General features: G+C 33.2%; 1 protein-coding gene and 1 pseudogene across 1 annotated transcript in view; both read left to right on the forward strand.

Moving 5' to 3' along the window:
• The window catches only part of ERBB4 (erb-b2 receptor tyrosine kinase 4), a 675,494-nt gene that overhangs the window by 195,412 nt on the left and 463,791 nt on the right, over window positions 1-16,291 (forward strand). The window lies entirely within an intron of this gene.
• Window positions 15,190-16,291, forward strand: part of LOC141279218 (18S rRNA aminocarboxypropyltransferase pseudogene) — a 32,085-nt pseudogene continuing 30,983 nt past the window's right edge.

Raw genomic sequence — 16,291 nt, forward strand, 5'->3', positions numbered from 1 at the left:
GAAGATCCCACATGCTGCAGAGCGGCTGGGCCCGTGAGCCATGGCCGCTGAGCCTGCGCATCCAGAGCCTGTGCTCCGCAATGGGAGAGACCACAACAGTGAGAGACCCGCGTAACTCAAAAAAAAAAAAAAAGTATGACATGGAACTATCTTCCTACTTCACCCTTCTCTATTTATTGTTAAAGATTATGCATATTGCTGAGTTAAAACAAGAGTAGTATAGTCTTGGTTAATAAATATCGCTGTGTATTTATTTGTGTTATTTTAAAAAGAAGCCTTATTTTGGTTCCAATTTGACTTTATTCCATCTTTCAACAATGATAGTAGCAGAAGTAAATTGGTGATGGTTACATCTTTGACATTATAAATGACAAAACATTTATTATTTTTATAGTAAATTTTCTCTTTTTAAGGTTTCTCTGTTGACAAAATCTCACTAACATTAGTGCCATTTTAGCAAGGAAGTTTCTACAAAGAAGGAGCATTTTTCTACCAACTGGTGGCTGTTACTAGTCAGTATTTTCTTCCTGTGTGTATAGCAAATTATCTCCAACTACCCGTGAATTTCAAAGCTTTATTATTGCCTTTGACTGTAGACTCGCTGATTATGTGATGAAAAGGAAACTTTTCACAATATTTATATTTATGTCATAGAGCAGTTATCATATTTCAATTTTCTTTAACCACTCTCTCAAGCTCTTCTATTGCCAGAATAAAAAGAGTACTTCCACACAAAGATTTAGATATAATGGTATCTTGGAAAGGGAAATATATGGATAAGGATGAAGATAAGTCCTTCATCTTGGTTCTTTTTCTGTCTTTGTTAAAATCACTTTTGTCTTACTTTATTTTTCGCTTAAATATAGTTTACATGGGCTTCCCTGGTGGCACAGTGGTTGAGAGTCTGCCTTCCGATGCAGGGGACACGGGTTCATGCCCCGGTCTGGGAAGATCCCACATGCCGTGGAGCGGCTGGGCCCGTGAGCCATGCCCGCTGAGCCTGTGCGTCCGGAGCCTGTGCTCCACAACGGGAGAGGCCACAACAGTGAGAGGCCCATGTACTGCAAAAGTAACACATAAGATTATATTAGTTTCAGGTGTAAGACATAATGATTTGGTATTTGTTTATATTGCAAAATGACCATCACAATAATTCTAGTTAACATCCATTACCATATGGTTACATTTTTTTTCTTGTAATAAAAACTTTTAAGACCTACTCTCTTAGCAACTTTCAAATATGCAGTACAGTGTTATTGACTATAGTCACCATGCTATATATTATATCACCATGACATTGATTTTATAACTGGAGGTTTGTACTTTTTAACCCCCTTCACCTGTATCAATTCCTATACATTAAAAGAGATGTTTATTAGTTATTTCATTTTTTACACTACATATGTGACTCTTAGCTCTATGATTATGACCAAAGAGATATTACCAACTTATTCCTGCTCTTCTCCCTCACTGTTGTCCACAATGTTATTTTTGTTTTTCTTTTTCTCTCTCTATACCATGAGGTGTGTTATCTTTGTTTCACTTCTCTAAATGTAATCTATAGCCAATCACTATATTCATTTGATTTATTTAATATGTATGTAGCACTCATGATGAAATAAATATTAAATAGACTATTCAAGCATAACTTTTAAATTTATCTGCTTTTCTATTTTTTAGTATCTAAATTTTACTGGATAACAAATGAAAGTAGTATAACCATTTCTGGTGAAAATTCATAGTGTTCCCTGTTATCTCTATGGCTAGCCCCTGGGAAATTATCTGGTTTCATTTCATCTTTGCAAAAGCATCATTCTTCAAGTTTGGTATAAATTATAGTCCCACTACCAGCAGCCTCAAGATGCCCATAGTTCCTGGATTGTAGAGAATTCATATGAGCAAGTATTTCCAAAATATTTTAATATGAGTACAGACACAGGAACCTAGTGTGGGGTTTCCATGAGGATGGCAAACATGATATAACCTCTCCTAACTAGAAAAATACTCACTTTAAAACTCAGTTATGAGCAACCTCTTAAAAATCAGATCTAAATGGAAACTCAGGTGAGGGTATATCTCTGTACACCACTATTAACTTCACTTGAACCATTTCATTTTCTGACACTCAGCCAGGCAGTGCAAGGCATACTCTCCCCTCTCATCTCGTTAAAACCCATTGTTCTAAGTCTTGCCCAGTGTTTGCAATTTATACCTCCTTACTTTGAATGTCCCTATGGCTGTCCACTCTTACAGCCAAACTTCTTCATAGTTATCTGCACATTTTGTTACCATTTTCTCACATTTATTCAAATTTCATTTTACACCATTCAATTAAACTCTTTTATTTCAAAAATGCCAGTGACCTCTGTGTTGCCAAATCCAATGATAATGTCATATCCCATCATCTGTCAAGTTATCCATTCTTTGTTGGATGGACATCCTCTCAGGCTGTTTTATTTTCAGTCCCTTTTACAGGCTCCTCCTCCTCTACTAGACCTACAAATATTGTGGTGACTTATTTATATGTAAAACATTTCCAGTATTATATCAGAGAGTTTCTTCTGAATTCCAGACTCATAAATACAAATGTACATATAGAATTTACATAGCATGACTAATATATATTCTAGCTTAACATCTCCAAATGTAAATTCTTGAAACTTAGTTCTCACCTCCCAACCATTTTATCCATGTCTTACCATTTCAGGAATTGGTATTGTTATACATTTGAATGCTTAAATTAGAAACCCCAAGGGCATTCTTATTTCTCCTCAATCTCCATCTGATCCATCAATAAGTCCTATGACAGTCTAAACTGTATCTAGAATCCATTTCTCTCTATCTCCACTGCCACTATCCTGGTCTAAACCAGCGTTAGCTCTCACTTGTACTATTGTAGTTGCCTTCTACTGGCTCTTGAGGTTTCCATTGCCCACCTAAAATTCAGTCCTTTCAAGGCATCTATAATGATCTTTTAAAAACATAATTCTGGTGATGTCATTGCCTCTCAGCACCTTCCGTTTGCACATGGAATGAAATACAAATCCTTTAATGATGCTTGTAATGCCCTACATGTTCTCCCTAACATGCAGTTCACTCAGGTCCCAACCTTTTCATGCCAATTCTCCCTTCTTTTCTTCACTATTCACACTCTGCAAGATGTTTCTGTTTCTAGAATATACCACTTTACTTTGCATACACTTTTTCTTTTCCTTGGAGTACTTTCCTACTGTCCTTTATATGACCGACTCTTCCTTCAAGTCTTAGTTTTATATTTACATCTTCTGACAGGCTTTCTCTAACAATCCACTCCTCCTCATAATCTAAATTAGATTCACCAACCCACCCCATTCCCCCTAGACACATTTGTGTGCACTGTGCATAATTATTTTTACTGGTGTCTTTGTACTAATTATCACAACTTGTAATTACCAATTTATTTAATTTACAGTTACATTATTTCTGTTCCCCACTAGGGTGAAACCCTGTAAATGTTGGAATCATATCTGCCTCATTCACCAGTACATAGCAGAGTTTTGTGAAGAGCAGTGATCTCAGTATTTAAGACATCGTCAATTTTAAGATAAACTCTTATTTTATGTATTGTTAAGTAGAAAAAAATGTTGATGATGAAATTCTAATACAGTTCTTTTGTATCACTTAATACTTTTGCAACATATTCAAAGAGGCTTTTAATATTAAAATTTTTAGACAGGAATTTTAGCATGTCATCTTATGCATGCATAAAAGTACAAAAAAAAAGAGCAAAATAAATTGGTTATGGTATTCTTAAACTTCTTTCCATTGATAGAGTAACGCATAGCACTTTTCAACTCTTCATTTTCATTGTCTACGGGATCCATAGCATGGGTGATTTAATGGTGCAATCTAGTTCCTGGGATATTCTTCCAAACTGTTGACAATCACTCTACAAGGTTAATGCTAGTGATTATTTTTATCTTACCAGATGGTGTTAGTGTAAATTTTTTATACATATTTCTGTTAACTCCTATTTCTTCCTCAAATTGTTCATAAATGGTTTGTTAGCTTATGAAGTTTGTGCCATCATGCCATCAGAAATAACAAGTGAGTTCACAGTGTGTAGAGAGTCATTACGAAGTCACAACTGTCATCTGGCTAATCGCAATTTTAACACCCCAATTTCAGAGATGCTAATATATGAAAAATGTGCACCTTAGAAGAGATGAAATAAGATAGCAGATAGTCAATGACTGCTTTTTCTTGCCACAGTTCTCTCTATGGCTGGTTCCTTCTCATTCAGTTTTCAGTTCAAAAGTCATGACCTCAGAAGGGCCTTCCTTGACAATCCTATTTAAAGTAACTCAGCACCCCATCCCTTGCCCTGCACCAGTCACTCCCTGTAAAATTATCTGTTTAATTTCACTTATAACCCGTATCTTTAGCTGATATTTTATTGTTTGTGTATTTATGCACTTATTTTAAATTAGGAAATAACTTATTTATTTATTTATATTTGTTTAAAGAGAATAGGACCTTTTCTCTCTCATTGGAGATGTGAAGAAAATTTGTTAAATGGATAGATGGATGGATAGATGGGTGCTTTTTCTAACTTGATTTTTATACTTAAATATCAGTTGGGCAGTCTACTTGGTTTTGTTTTCACTTTTGATCCTTTCTAATTATCTTGTATTTCAAGAACAGTCTCATCCTATCTCTGCACTCAGCTCATATTCTTCAAATACCTGATCCAGCTCATGTCTTGCACCACAAGCTGTTACTCTCAGGGGATGAGGGTATCATAGTAACCAGCAAGAGAAGTTATTTTCCCAGATATAGTATGATGGTTGATGACAAGAAAGAGAGGGAAAAAGAAAGCTCTGAATAAAAAGAATTTTCGATACAACTGAATTTTCCTTTTATGATGGAAGCAAAGGAACTGATTTGGGAAATGTATATGAGAAGTGACAGTATTTATTAGGGAATTGGCTATGAGAAAATATATATCAATATGATTTTTTTAAAGTTTGGCACCAAGTTTTACTTATTTCTCATACAGGCAAAAAATATTGGTTATCTTAAAAGCATATTTATATTTGAATGTCTTATTCATTTGTCCTTAAAAATGTACATTTGTGTTGATTGTAGTGTGTCATGTAAAAAACACTTCAATATTAGAAAACACAATTCAAAATATGTATTTTCAGTAACTCCATACTCTGTGCTGTATCATACTCTGTTGTTGAAAAGGATCTGTACATGAGGTGGTAAACAAGACTCTAATTACATATCACCCAGCAAGTAGAAAAGAAAACAGAATTTTCCAGGCATATAAGAGATCCTAGGCTTGAGTCAGTTCAAAATTATAACCAGAACACTGTAAAAGAAGTCATGGCTCTCCAAGAAATGTCAAGAGCTTGCTAATAGCAGCTACTGGCTTTTTGTTTTCCAAGTGATTTAAAAGTGCTTGCCATGTACAGATGAAGGGTTTTAAGTAGTTTATTGGCAAACTCATCTTGCAATGTTCTGGTCAAGGTTTAAATGTGCCATACTCATGTATTCATGTTGAAGTTGGAGGTTCTTAAGTTCTTTGACTACAAAAAATAATTGACTCTATGTTGGGGGTAATAAACAGCTCAGAATGAATTGTACACCCTTCAGCATTTCGCCACATGAGTAGATACTCTTGTTAATACCCATGAGCTCTATCATGTCGCATAGGAAGAAGGATGATACACATTGGTTCAATTGGGGAATGAAAATGAAAATATTAAGTAAAGATAAGCCTTGACTTGCACATCTATTAAAGGTGAAAGCTATAGTATAATGTAAGAGTTTAGTAACAAATCCATTGTGCTTCCTGATGTGCAATAAACCTAAAGGGCTGGCTGCTTTGGAGCTGAACATATTTGACTACATTATTATGTAATTGCCTGTAAATTAAATTAAATGACATTTTCATGTCAATGCTCACATCAGTTACATTTTTAAAACAATAGTAATTTTTACCAGATTTGTGTCTTTAACCACAGTGGGTTAATTTAGAACTGAGCTTAAGACAAAGTTATGATTTATTACACACCCATACCCACACCCACGTGGAGAGAACTCCTTAAGAAAAATGAAATAGTGCTGAGCAATCCAAAAATATTAGTGGTTATTTACAATATTCTGTATTTTATAAGAAGATTTTGCAGAATGGATATCATTTTCTGGGATTGTGATCAATGGATTTGGCAGCGGTCATGGAAATTTTCTTTGCAGTATATGAAAGTATGTCTACATATTGAATTGCGTACCCTGGCCCTATTCCAGCTATTCTCTGGGATCTGTTTATCACCGGCCATGCATGGAAATGGAACCATAAACAACTTCTCACTTCTGAGGAGTTAGAACACTAATCACTTTTGTAGTATGCCTGCAAAAAATTGAACACTAAATGTTGTGGATTAAAAAGATTAAAAAATACTAACCCTTATTGTGGTCAGTGACAATTTTAAACTGTTCCATTCCACGAGCCCCAAAGGACAAATACCCTGAGAACTGATGGGATTAGGTAAGAACTCTTCATGTTCCTGCACGTTAACTAGTTATTTTCTATTTCTTACACTCACTCTTTTATTGTATTTAACTTTTATTTAGTGACTACTATGCCTTCCAATAACATAGACATCTATTTTCCTGGCTTTATTTTCAATTTCTCCCTCTGTAATATCATGTAGCTCTATAACTTGGGGGGATACTACTCATGTTGAATATTATATGATGTTTATGAAGCCTTATAAAATAATGTCTTCATTTAAAGTGCAAATGGTTTTAAAACTTATTTAGAAAACAAAAATAGTGAGGCATTGGGCCAAGCATATTACAAATTTTATTTCATTTAAAACTGATTTAAAAAAACCAAAAACATTAGGACATTTCAAGAAGTCACATTTTACAGTTGAGGACACTGAGATGGACAGATGATAAGTAGCATGCCCAACACTGCTACAAGTGGTAGATTCAGATTTGAAACCCATGCAGTCTGGCTCCAGAGGGGGTAACCACTTAACTTCCTATTTAAGAGAATCTGAATAATAAAATTTTTGTAAGTAATTAGATTTTGTCTTTATATTCTATGTATTGGATTTATGCAATGCAAGAGTGGGAATGGAAGATTAGTTACATGGGCAAATGGATATGAGAGGGTTTTCTTATACTTCCTCTCTTCCTTCGCAGAGGGAGGTGGTTTTAGGTAGAAGGTCAGCTGAATGTCTTAGTGTGGATAATCACATTAGCCACTTGCTCCCAAATTTAACCTTTTTCCTCAGTCGGAAGGAACTTGGAAATCTTCAGGGAGGATTTATTGCTCTCTATTGTTGACAAACTGTTAAACATGTTAATTACTTTGGAAATTGCCATATGAAAAACTGAATCTTCAAAGAAATAATTCACAGAACCAGCTGGAGTTCTTCATACTTGTTGATTCATGATTGGAAAAGGAAGAGCTTTGGGAAGAATTAAGGAATAAGATGACCTTCCATGGGAAGGGGAAAAGGATAATAACCACATTCAGATAAATCTGTAAAATCTAAGGCTTATCTAAGGAGATAAACCAATCACTAGCACCAAACCCTCTGAGAACATTTCAGCTCAATTTTATTGTTCTTATATCCTGATCTGTCCCCAAAGGGGACAGTTTTGAAGAGGGTCTTGCTTTAGGATCCTCACACCATCCTTGACAACCCCTCACCCAATCCCACCCCACCCCGCCCCACCTTAATGGTAATCTCTGGTATCAGTTTGGTAGGTTTCTTTCTATAAGTTCTACGTTTTCATTTTCATAAAAAAGTTCCTGGCAATCCTTAAATGTTAACACATATAGATCTACCTGGGTCCTTTTAGCAGTCTATATTTTGTATTTATGTATGAGTATGAGTATGAGTACATCATCAGTATTCTCATCAACAGAGTATTATATCTGAAGTCTTTCCCTAAACATTCTTAAACATGTTCCTTATACATATGTATAGACATTTCTCCAGAATAGCTGATAAAAATCATCTCATAGTCATTTTAATTTTTAGCAGATATTTTCAAACTGTCCTGCAAAATGGTTGAACAAATTCACATATATACAAGGAATAGATGAGATAACATATTTCCACTTTGACATAATTTTTTTTCTTATTATTCCAAAGCCCTTTATATCATTCACTTATCAACTTTTGTTAATATTTAATTTAGATTAGACCCTAACATTTTTAACCATTTTGTTGGATTAAGAATGACATCCTGTTTTTGTTTTTATTTTTCAGGTCTTAATTACAATTTTATATAATATATTCTAACACTTTTTAGGCATTTATTTTTCTTCTGCTTATATAAAATCTATAGATTAATATGAAATATTCACATAAACCTCACTATTTAAAAGTAATTTTACCCAATGGATAAATCTATTGGCCTAAACTTTGTTTATTTTCACTACTTGAGATGCTAGCATCCTAGATATTTTTAATTTAATGTATATTATATAAAATAATACTTAAATTTGATTATATTTGAATAGTAGAAATTATAGAAGCAAATACAGTATATATTTAGTTTACTACTAAATATATTATATATAATTTGTTTAGGGTCTTGGTTAAAAAAACCTTCAAAGCATTCAAGAATTAATAAGTTAATAATTTAAAAGTAATTAGCACAGATCCTGGAATTAAGAAGATTTCAAACACATAGTAGCAGATTGATTTTTAATGTTACTTGTTAGTTATTATCATTTTCATGATTATTACTTAAGCTAGAATTAGAATTATTAGTCAGTTTATACTATTTTAGACATATACAACTAAATTAAATTTTAGTGGTATGAATTTCATGAAAAAGAGTTGTTCTAAAAATAATGAGTGTTGGTTTAGAATATATACTTTGGCCTCTGTCGGTTTAGCTGGTATGTGCTATTTAAAAACAAAATATTTAATAATGTAGTAATGTCTATAATAAAATGTTAGTTGAATTAAAATTAAAAAAAATTAAAACAAAATATTTAAATCAGGATAAAATGTTGATGTGACATTTTAAGTAAGATCATTATTGAAGGGAGTGAATGATTACTGTGAGAAAATGGTGTAATCTGAGTTGGAAAAAAAAAATATTAGCCACCAAAAAATGCTAGGGCAGCACCACCTTCATCTAAGTACCAAAAGCCATGAATTTAGGGCTTGATAATAATATTAGAACATAAAGTATTTATATGAATAGACTTAATATATATGGCTAAGTACAGAGTACTGAAACAAATTAAGACTGGCATATTTAGACAGATACCTAGATCACAGAGGAAGCCAATGTTATTCCGTCTTCTGCTCTGAAGTCTGTTTCTACTACTACTCCACCAAAATTCTCAGAAATATTAGATATAAAGATAGATGATATCCAAGGAAACATGATTTAGATTTTAAATATTGATAGAATGTATATACCATCATGTTCTGCAGACCAGAAAAAACGCTTCCTCCTTTGTCTTGTTTTTCTTTCTATAATACATGAATAGCAATATTATCAGTCAATTATATTAGTGAGAAAAGATATTTAAAACAGTGAAACATATAAACTATAAGAAATTAAATTTGTGTTTCAAATAATCATTTTATTTGGATTATATTATGAAAAAGTATGTTACTCATAAGTATATTTGTGCAGTTTGCTTGTGAGTATTTTTCTAATTTTATAAACATTTAACTCTATACATATATTTTTCATTTCACCTATAATACTTAATTTTCCACATCTCTCTCTACTTAATTAAAACCTCCTCAAAGACAGGTCTGATTTATCTCTATCTCTGAATATTATTTCTGTGTTGTAGTTATTTTTATAAAAGTTTAAAGAATTAATAAAATTCCAAAGAGAAATTTTAAGTAAAAATAAAAGAAAAAAAATAGATGACCTGACTAATCAGGGGTCTTTCCTAGCACTATTATACAAGAATCATATATTAAAGTTTATAACTCATAGCATGATAGTAGCATTGAATCCAGGCTTTCATTTACTTCAGTTACAAAAGGACTTATATAACCCAAAGAGAAGCTGTCCTTTGTTTAAAACAGAAAAATCTTTCTATTGACATATAGAAAAATACGTCACATAATGTAATCTCTTGCTTTCCTTGTATTTCTATAATTTTTGTTTCTTATTATGCCAAGGCCTTTCGTATCATTCTTCTATCAGATTATATCTCTTGACCTTGAATATTTAACTACGTTTCCTCATTTTCTCCATTTATTATTTGATTTTAATTTTCCTTTTTGATGTCTTATTTAAATTATTTATCTTCTATTGTTTTGCTTAAGTTATTCTTTACTTATTAAAACTTTTTTCTAATTTTATATGTTTAATCTCATCTCAAAGAAAATTTGTGATATGGTTTATTTTCTAATTTATACAGTGATTTAGAAATGATCATATTCAATTTCCTCATTTTGCAAGTGAGAAAAAAGGCCCATTTGTGACAGACACTATAGCAAAAGCTAGCTGGAGTGGGAAATGAGTAGTTCCCATTCTGGTTTCACTTTTGTTATGCCATGCAATATTTTATTGCTCTTAAATATTTTTTAAAGCATGTGGTGATTATCCCCAAAAGGCCCCACATCCTATATTTAACATTTATGTAAATTCCTTATTTATTCCTCACTACAGCCTCATGAGATCATGTTGTATCTCAATTTCATAGATACCAAACTGAGAGTTAGAGCCAGAGAATGAAACAACGTCTCAAAATCTTTTCCTAGTTTCTGTATTTTTGTTTGTTTTTTTACTTTAACCATTTACGTCCATTTTCTCTTCCATGTTATTTTTTTTTTAATTTTGATTTTACATTGGATTTTGCAAGTCATTTGCACAGATATTGACATTAAAAATAGTTAATAAAATACTGATATGCTAAATTGTGAGGAGTGGCCAAATGAAGATGTTCATCCTTTCATCAGAGAAATTAAAATAACTTAAAAAAATGTCTTTGGGGTGCTTCAAATTGACATTCATTTTCAGCTAATACACACTGTAGAATATTTCTGAAATACAGACAGCAAGCTGCACATATTCCTTACTTACATAAATTATAGAGTCATTTTCTAGTGAATACAGATAGTTGGAAATCTGTAACAAAAATAAATGCATTTTGTTCTCATAAGCATTGATGCTGCAGGCCATGATATTCCCAAACAAGGATGATGGTTATTACTAAGAAATGGTTCAATTTGGTTGGCACTACGCTGTTTTGTCAAGTATAAATAAAATAAAATAACAGAATATAGTCACATTATTTTGAGTAAAAGAATTCTTTGAGAAGGATAAGAGATGTGATAATATAGACCTATTGTCCCCTTATGAGATAATTTTTAAAACATTTTAGTTACATGGGTCTAATGCTGTTACCATCTAGATAATGGGAAATGAGTTTAAACAGAATAACAACAATCCCAATATAACATTTTGTGGCAAAGCAAGAAGGGTAGAACGGTTATTAAAAAGTTCAAAAAAGCAGAATCAAACTAGAAGACAATCATTTACAAGATATAACCATTTAAATTTATTAAAGTTAATTTATATGGAGGGGTTGTCCAGACTTTGGAAAGTATATTAATTGAGAATTAAATTAAGATGTTCTTGTTAGTTTACCTTAGTTATCTTTTCTTCACATCTAGTATTTAAATTGAAAAGTCATGCGCACACATAGACACATAGACCCCATGCAGATATTTATGACCTTATGACAATCATGGAAAAACAAAAATTTTAAAGGAATTGGACACATAAATCAAATCTACACTGTTATACTTCCTCACTGCCAGGAGATATTTGTCAAAAAGAGAAGTGGAAAATGTATGATTTTCAAATAGCTTGTGGATATTTATTGCAGGGAGTATTCCTCCACTATTAATGCACTGAATACTATCACAACAAAAATGAGCATATGTGAGCATCAGTATTCAGGATAAATTGCTTGTGTACTCACAGCATTCTAATAATTTACCTAGGGTATCAACTTACATTTTAGCTAATATTTTACATGTTTGCTCAGTTTTTAAGTTACAAACAAAATAGTGAAAACAGACAATTAGAAAAATTATTAGCTTATAAATGTGTTTTTATCTAGCTTGTAAAATATATGAATTCTTTATCTGTGATATAATTATTTCAAGATATATGAGCTAAATAAAGAGGCCAGGTCTATGTTGTTCATACACTTCTGGACACTCTTACCACACAAAAAAGGAAATAGATGTCTTCATATTTGTACTGCAGTTGCCTCTGTATTTTTATCACTTATTGGTGAGAACAATTTGCTACAAAGCAATAATAAAATGGAATGTAATCAAATGTCACTATGGTCTGTTATACTGCAGTAACGTCAAATAAGAATAATAGGTTTCATAAAACGCTGAGTGAATCTGGGAACAACCTGATTCAGTTGGTGCTCAGATTCATGGCTCAATAAAATTTATTCATATACACTTGGTATACGCACATTGATACACAATAAGCTATGCTTGTGATTTTATTTAATAATACAGATTTTTTCCCACAGTGGATTATTGAAGGACTTTATTAAGTAAGATTTTGTGAGTCAATATTCCTCAATAGATTTGAAATCACAAGTATAGCAAAAATAAGGAGAAAATATACTTAATGGTTCTTAATTCCAGGGTCCCTTACTAGAGGAGAAAAAGTAACCAAGGCTACACTCTGTTCGTAGACCCAAGATATAAGGTTTTCAAAAGCTACATTAATGTCAGGGAACATGAGCTAATTATATAACATGAATTCAAAGACAAAAGTGTCACTATGACTGTGGTATCCTGAAATGCTTACGCCTACTTGGGTCCTCAACACCCAAGCCTCCCTTAACCTTTTGTGGTCCATTGAGACTTTCCCAGCTCAAGTCCTAGCTTCCAGTCTGATGAAACTCTGATCCCTTCCCTCTCTTGTACTATCTGTAGAAAGAAATATGTCATGTATGTGACGGAGATACCTAGCTATGTTTTCTCCAGGGCTTCAGTGAACGAAAGATGCATGGATTTAGGCTATAAAGTTTCACTGTGAAGTTTCAGTGGCTGAAGTAATCAGACAAAGTTTCAAGGTAAAACATGCTGTGTAACTTTTGTGTAAGGGTTCATTTCTGCCAAGAAGAATGATTTTTAGCTCAAACTTCCAGATTTGGATACCTGTCAGTACCAATTCAATTGTATCCATGTGTGGATGAGCAACGCCAGGGAGCATTGTGGGGTTTGATGGTTTCCAGAAAGATAAAACTTTACCTAAGCCACTCAAATTTAATTTAAAAATATAGATTTGTCTGATCAAACAGAACACTTCTGCCTTTTGAATTCTTCAGTATGTGACCTCTGGTAGAGAGAAGCCCATAGTATTTAGCATCAAAACAATAATCTTAAATATCCAAGTAGAAAGTTAAAAAAAAAAAAATCTGGCCTCTGTATAAAACAGTAAAATAATGAATAATAAAATAAGATGATTTGTTCTTCTTCCAAGGCCAAAGATCCCTTTTCTCCTCTGGGCTTGATGGATATATATGTCTTCTGGTATAGTATTACGAATCTGTGGAGTGGCAAAGGAAAAAATCAAGGCAAAGCCGTCCTATTCAGTGCCCATTTCATCATAGTGGAGTGGACCTATGAATGTGGAGAAAATTGATTTTTTTCTGAAGGAAATACTAGACATCAGCAGTTTGTCTCGACCCCTGGCTTCAAATACCACCTAGATACTAAAGACTCCCCTTTGCATTTCTGTATCTTTGAACTGTCCCCTGAACACAGACTCATATATAGTGGTCAGCTGCCTAGTCAATATCTTTGCTTAGATATTATATTTAATTAAGCACTAACTAAGCTGCTATAAAAAAAAAATACTAAGTCACAAAATCGTGCCAAGCTTCAAATGTGTCTAAAAATTATGCCCGGCTAAAACTTAGGAGATCTATAATTAAAGAAGAGAGAATGAATATTGATGGGTAACCAGTAGCATCTGACTGCAGATATCCCATAGGTGTCTATAAGCATAATGTGTCCAAAAATGGAGCTCTTGAATTTTCCTTCTAAACATGCTTCCCCTATAGTTTGTCCTATTTCTGTAAATGTAAGCTATATTCTTCTAGTTGCTCAGGATAAAAATCTTGGTGCTGTCTAGGATTCGTTCTTTTTTTTTTTTTTTTCCCCTTTCTGACTTAAAATTCTTTCCACTGGTAAATTTTGCCACCTTTTCCTTCTAAAAGATCCAGAATCTTACATGTTTCTTTACCTGTTCTGCTTACACCACAATCTGAGCCACTGTTATTTCTCACCTGGGTTGTTATTATAACCTCCAAACTCATCTACATGTTCCCTACCTTGCCTTACAGCAGTGGATTCTGCACACAGCAACCATGATGCTCCTTTCCCAATCATGAGACTCCTCTGTTGGAGTATGCCTCACTCCTAGGTAAATAAGTGACAAGACTCTGTGTGTTCTACCTTTCTTCACTCACACTTCAGCCCCTACCCCTCTCCCCTCTCTCACTCCATTCCAGCCAGACTGTCCTTTCCTCTTAGCTATTCCTCAAGCACACAGAATACCTTCCCTCTTCAGGACCTTTGAAGCTACTGTTCTCTCTGCTTGAAACTGTCTCTCTAATTTCTGTGTTCAATTTTTCACGTCCTTCAAGTCACTTTTCAAATACCACCTTTTCAGAGAGGTCTTTCAGATCAGGTCTGACTCTGACAATGTATAAACAATAACATACATGTCAGTCACTCTCTTTTACCTTTCCTTACTTTACTACTCTTCAAAAAATATATATGTACAGTTTTTAAGCATATATGTACATATTCAAAACATATTCAAGTATTAAGGTGTACTGAACATCGAAGTTGCTCCAAAATGATCAGTTGAGGGGTGAGTGATAGAATAATGGCCCCTCAAAGATGTCCACATTCTAATCACTGGAACCTGTTATACCATAAAGGGGAATTAAAGTTGCAGATGGAATTGTTTGCAAATCATTTGATCTTAAAATAGGAAAAATATTTTGGATTATCTCAATGGGCCCAGTGTAATCACAAGGGTGCTTAAAAGTGTAAGAGGAAGACAAAGGGAGAGAATCTGAGCAATGGCAGGATGAGAAGGACTTAGTCCATTGTGCTGGCTTTAAAGATGGATGGAGGGGCCATGAGCCAAGGAATGCAGACAACCTCTAGACTGAAAAGAGCAAGTAACCAGATTCTCCTCCAAGACTTACAGAAGAATATAGCCCAGCGAGACCGATTTCACACATGTAACCTCATTGTGGTAATTGTCACAGCAGCAATAGGAAACTAATACAAAGAGCAAGAGTTTTAAAGTTTAGTATAATTTGGATATTCTCTTAACAAAGGTAAGGTATTTGCCTGAGTTGGTGATTCTTACATCTGTGAGGATCCTTTTGTTTACAAACTTACCTTGCTTCATTCCTGTCTAACCTAAAATAGCACCTGTCTTTGCATGAATGCTGTGTATTTGTGTAAGACTGTTTTGTTTTTGGTTGGTCAGTGACTACCAGGTCTTTTAGTCTGATGTAAAAAATTAGGTTTGGGAAGTATTCTTCTTTTATTGATTCTACAGTGAAATTAATAACCACTCTGCTTAGACTTATTTAAAACTCTGTTAGTGCATATTATCTGGAATATTTGGAATGGCATTTGCTTGCTTTTGACATTAATGGTTGACCCTAATGTTCCTTTTCTCTAAACAGCCAATCTTCTTTTCAGAATTTTCTTCCTTTAGCACTATATTTAGCTAATAATTTGATGTGTTGTCATTTTGCTCTCCAACTAGTTTTAAGTTTCAGCAATTCAAAATGTGTTTGATATAATGGAACAAGTCTCTAGGATATACTAGCAGTTGTGTTTCTTTTCTTTTCTTGTTAAACCTGGACATTCATACAACCAAGAAAATGAGCTTTAAGTAAAAGTGGTATTTTCTTTTTTTCATTTTGTAAAATCAACTCTACAGAGCAAACCATAGGCATTTAGCACAAACTTTTCTTTTTTATCCTGATCAATATATTGTTTAGGAGAAACTTAAATTAGTGCCACAAAGGGATTAAATATCATGGTCCCTTGTTGAGTTCTTCTTTTGAGATGTTATTAATACAATAATCTGCTTTTCAGCAATTGATCTGTAGCAAATATTTAAAAAATATATGCAGGACAGAATTAAAGAAGAAATCAAACTCTTTCTAGAAAATTGATGTTTTCAAAAACTATTTTTTCTCTTATGTATGTATAGAACT

The sequence above is a fragment of the Tursiops truncatus genome, chromosome 7 (genome assembly GCF_011762595.2).
Source record: "Tursiops truncatus isolate mTurTru1 chromosome 7, mTurTru1.mat.Y, whole genome shotgun sequence".
NCBI lineage: Eukaryota > Metazoa > Chordata > Mammalia > Artiodactyla > Delphinidae > Tursiops > Tursiops truncatus.